The 5,640-nt window shown below is 32.8% G+C and overlaps 1 protein-coding gene across 14 annotated transcripts in view; it reads left to right on the top strand.

Annotated features, from left to right (window-relative positions):
• ANKRD28 (ankyrin repeat domain 28) overlaps positions 1 to 5,640 on the top strand; it is a 204,309-nt gene that overhangs the window by 84,107 nt on the left and 114,562 nt on the right. The gene's annotated exons all lie outside the window — the stretch shown is intronic.

Here is a 5,640-nt window from a genome sequence, read left to right as displayed (position 1 = left end):
CATGTGACTTCATAGTTAAGAGTGTTGTCATAATTTACAATGTGTTAAATCTGTGGCCATTTTTCTAATTCAAGATAGTAAGTTTTTTCTTTTAAGAGGCAATGTATACATTTGTGTAGTAAAACAATGTTTTGTGTCATATAGAATGACTCTTGATAGGTATATGTTTAAGCTTCATGTCTGTAACAATGGTGTTTTTAAAAAATAAAGTAATTGAGAATAACGTCTTTTTGAAACTTAAGGTTTTTGAAGTTCTTGTTTATAAATTTTTAGAACAGATATGCAAATTTAGATTTGTTTCTGTACTATTAAATATTGTACTATTTTGGATTTATTATTTTTACTTTTTTCAGTAATGTCCTGAAGTTTTGGTTACTATGGACCACCAAATGGCATCATTTTATTAACACATCTAATTAATTTTTAACAAAACTTTAAATTTACAATGCTTTTTTTTTTTTAATTTTTTTTTTTTTTTTTTTTTTTTTTTTTTTTATTTATGATAGTCACATCAGAGAGAGAGAGAGAGAGAGAGAGGCAGAGACACAGGCAGAGGGAGAAGCAGGCTCCATGCACCGGGAGCCCGACGTGGGATTCGATCCCGGGTCTCCAGGATCGCGCCCTGGGCCAAAGGCAGGCGCCAAACCGCTGCGCCACCCAGGGATCCCTAAATTTACAATGCTTTTATATTATTTGGTCTGAGAAAGAAGTCCTCTATTGTAGAAAGTAGGTAAGATGATTTCACTAGAAAGTACTAGCATTTCATATTTGGAAGCTTTAGACCACAAGTAATTGAGTGCCTAATTAAATAAAGATTTATTGCTTATATAATTAATCCAGAGCAAGGTGATTTTAGGGTTGGTTAAGACAATAGTGTCAAGCTCTGGATGAGCTTCTCTGTGAGAGTCTGTTTTCTTACAGTATTTATGACTGCTGCCTTATGTGCTTATGAGAAACAACCAAATAAAGTGGAAAGGGGCCACTCACTACAAGTTTTCTTTTTTTTTTTTTTTTTTATTAAAAATCGTTTAAAAGTTTATTTATTCATGAGAGACACAGAGAGGCAGAGATACAGGCAGAGGAAAAGTAGACTCCCTGCGGAGAGCCCAATGTGGGACTTTATTCCAGGACACCAGGATCATGACCTGCGCCAAAGGCAGCCGCTCAGCCACTGAGCCACCTAGGTGTCCCTGTTTCTTTTTTTAGTCAAGCAAAAGCACCTTTTCCAAAATCTCCTCAAAACTCCCCAGAACCTGGTTCTGTTGGATACTGGCTTATTCTAAACAAGCCCACCACCAAAGGTAGAATGGGATTAATTTTTTGCTTAGGTCAGTCATTGTTTATTACCTGATTCATCCCCTGGAGCAAGAATAGAGGCTTACCATCTGGTTATATTGCCATTCCATATATGGAGAAAATCAGCATTTCTTTAGGAAGTCATAAAGGGGGAAATAGTTGTTTGGATAGGTGACCTAAAAGTCACTTGGACCTGGAAGAAGCACTGTTAATCGAAAAAGTGAAACACAGTAAAAAATTTATAAAGGCAGAGTGGTATGTATATATAGTGTAAAGAATGATTGGAATATAAGTTATTAGACCTAAGTACTCATATTTTCTTTTTTTTTTTTTTTTTTTTTTTAATTTTTATTTATTTATGATAGTCACAGAGAGAGAGAGAGAGAGAGGCAGAGACACAGGCAGAGGGAGAAGCAGGCTCCATGCACCGGGAGCCTGATGTGGGATTCGATCCTGGGTCTCCAGGATCGCGCCCTGGGCCAAAGGCAGGCGCCAAACCGCTGCGCCACCCAGGGATCCCCTCATATTTTCTTACCTTATTTATATACATAACTTGAACAAATCGATTTAAGTTCTTTGGGACTCACTTTCTTTTATTGTAAAATGTGTGGGTTTACAATAATGGCCTTCAGTCCTTTTTCCACTCCAAATTTCAGATGCTCTAAAAATTTAGAATGATCCTGAATGACCTGCTTTTCCCCAAAGGGTTTCATTTGTATTTCTAAATATATTTAGCCAATATCATAATTATTACTTTCTTTCCCTAGGATTTACTAGAAACCTTAAAGACATGTTGTGGAGCCCAAATAATGAAGTCTGAAATATTAATAACACATTTCAAAGGAAAAGCCTAACTTTGTAAGAAAATTATTTTCTACACAAAGAAGTTGTTTTCTTCCATCCAAAGTGATAGAAATTGGTGTTAATTATAGAATTTTATTTCAGAGACAGTGATAGGTGTAAGCCTATGTTACATGATTCAGTTCATACAACAATCTCATAAAGTTGGTAGAATAACATTTCCATTCCACCAGTAGTTAACAAAACTTAAAACTCAGAAAGGTTAAACATTTCCAGTATCAGTAAATATAGCAAAACAGGGATTTGAATCCATGTCAGACTTGATAGTAACTGGGTAAATAAAGTAAATTGGAGAAAGAGAAGTCTTTCTCTTTTATCAAATAGTGCCATAAAGTGTAATGTTTCAAATATGGATTTCTCCCCCTAAAAGTTATGTCCATGTTCTATGGATTCCTACCTTTTAAACTGTAACACAACTACGATCCTAATTTTCATGGTACTATTAAATGTTATTCAGTGTTATTAAGTGCTATGAAGTGTTAGCATTGCAAATGAATGAATACATAAGCCTCTCTGGTATCTAATTTTTTGGCTGGATAAAAATGTCATTCAAAGTAATATCAAACTAGGGGAAATTATAATCTAGCCAATGCTGTTTTTAGTGTTTAAAACAGAGGAAGACTTGGATTATGAGTGACGCCTTTTAAACACAAAAGAGTTGATCTAAGAACTAGTCAATAAGTAGATCTTCCCTATATCTTATCACATAGCTTAATATTTTTGAAAATGCTTTCTTATATATTTTATTAGATTGTGAATTTAGCTTTGTCGTTCAAAATATTTGGGGATTGGTTTGCCAAATTGCCTTTGAAATTATTAACATGTTTTAAGCTTTCAAAAATACCTTCTGGGATCATTAAAATGATATTGAGTTTACTTTGATGATGAAGTAGTCAGCAAGTATATACATATCACACAGATTATTAGTTTTCATGATTATTGTAATAATATTGTTGGCAGTTAACCCAAAGTAGTAAACTCTTAAGTTTGTACAGGTTGCCTGAATTCCTCCCACCCCCATTCTTCACCATGCTTTTTAGTCTTTTCTGGAAATATGGAAGAAATGCTCTAATCTTCAACCAGTCTTTTTTATGATCACATGTCATTTGTGCTGGTGTCAGTATTCCAAGCTGTTGATGTTTCTACACTCTTAACACTTCTCTGAGTTATTTGAGGTCATATGTACTCTCCATCATAAAACAGTGCACATGTACACACTGTACGCACGTGTATGGTCATCCGTAGGTACAGTTACTAGTGTTGAACCCATAACTCTCAGCCCCATCTCAAGTATACCCACCCAACTTCCAGCTGGCTTCCATGCAACTTGGAATAGAAATAGGGGAATGAAGAAGAGAGAAAAACCAACTCAGTAAACACTCAGGAGAGAATTCCTCTATAGTTTCTCCATGCCTAGAAATGGCACCTCTCTTTTGTTCTTGGCAGTGCTTTTAGATTTCAGCCTCAGATTTTTAAGTTTGCTTCACCATTATTCAGTTTTCCTTGAAGATCTATAAACGAATGTATGTACTAAATGTCATTGTGACTTAAATGGCTTTTGGGTGTTCTGAAACAAAGAAGATACTGTCTAAATGAAACCAGCTATTTGTGCAGCTAGAAACTGGTGGTGACTTATTTTTTATGTTCCAGTCATGTATTGTTTTTTATTTAGCATATATATATTTTTTTCACATCTTTCATTTTTTAGCCCTAATACATTTGAGGAATATGTATTGGGAATGTAGTATATTAATCCATATTAGTAATGAAAGCTTTCTCATTTTTCTTGATAGTCACATAGTTTTGCATTGTTTATAATGTAATTTATTTTACCAGTTCCCCTTTTATATTAACATTTGGATTATTTTTAATCTTGCTAATAGAAAATAAATTGAGATCCAAGAAAACAAAAATTCTGCTTTAGTGGACATGCAAAAATTTTAGAATATTTGTATTTGTAATGAATTATTAAACAAATTATTGTCTTTCCAGATAGACTAAATGTCTTCTAAGTTCTTTGAAGGAATTTTAGTGGACATGTATATATAAGTAGGTGTTGGGTAAACAATGATATTTTTAATAGAGATGAAGTATCTTGTATACTCAGAAATAAAGCTGATTTTTTTATACTTATAATCACATATAAATAAATGATTGAAGTTATATAGTATAGCAAAATGTTGTAAATGCTGTCCTAAATTTCAGACGGAGCTGAAGTTCTTAATTGGTCTCTTAGGTCTTAGCTAGCATGTTAGCCTTTTTTCCCCCTAAGTTTGAATGAGATACATAATTGACATACAATAAATTACATATACTTGAATTGTACTATGTCTTAAGTTTTGGCGTATGTATATACCTATAAAACCATCACCATAATCAAGGTAGCCAACATTTCCATCACTCTCAAAAGATTTCATTTGCCCCTAACCTCTGGTCTGTTTTGTGTCACTATCGGTTAATTTTTATTTTTTAGAGCTTTATATAAATGAAATCATACAATATGTCCTCCTTTTGTATAGCTTTTCTTTTCACTCAACATAATTATTTTGAAGTTCATCCACGCTCTGGCATATATTAACAGTTTATTCTTTTCTCTTGCTGAGTGTAGTATTACATTGTATCTATAAAAACAATTTGTTTATCCACTCAACTATTGATAGACACTTGAGTTTCCTTTTTTTATCCATTAAAAATAAATCGGCTATGAACCTTTCTATACAAGGCTTTATATGAAAATAGGCTTTCTGTTCTCGGGTAAATATCTAGTGGTAAGGTCAAGCCATCTGGTTAACTTCTAAAAAAAAATTGCCAAATGTTTCCAAATTTGTTGTATCATTATATATTCTCACCAAGATATGAAAATCTGTTTTCCACCAAAATTTGGTATGATCAGTCTTTTCTAATGTTAAAAATTCTGATAGAATGGATACACGGTTATCCATCCCACAGTGTATCTCATTGTAGTTTTAATTTGCATTTCTGTGGTGACTAATGATATTGAATATCTTTTCATATGCCTCTTGGCAATCTGTATATTCTCTTTGGTGAAATGTCTTTTCAAATGTTTTTGCTAGGTTTTTTTTTTTTTTAATTGTTTTTCTTGCTCTTGAGTTTTGAGAGTTCTTTTTATGTTCTGGATACAAGTATTCAATCTGTGTTTGTGTTTTCATTCTCTTAAGAGTTTATCTGAAGAGCAGAAGTTTTAAATTTTGTTGTGTTGAATTTATCAATTTATTCTTTTATGAATCTTGGTTTTGGTGTTGTATCTAAAAAGATATCTACTGAGGTGTTCTTGTATCTTCCTAGAGGTTTTATAGTTTTAAATTTCACATTTAGGTCTATAATCTGTTTTGAGTTAATATTTACATACTATGCATGATATATACCACAGATATTCAGTTAAAATATTTTTTGAAAAAACTGCTTCTTCACTGAATTGTCTTTGTATCTTTATGAAAAATCCGTTGATAATGCCTGTACCAT

Source organism: Canis aureus, chromosome 22 (assembly GCF_053574225.1).
Source record: "Canis aureus isolate CA01 chromosome 22, VMU_Caureus_v.1.0, whole genome shotgun sequence".
NCBI lineage: Eukaryota > Metazoa > Chordata > Mammalia > Carnivora > Canidae > Canis > Canis aureus.
This window is presented reverse-complemented; position numbering and strand designations above follow the sequence as displayed.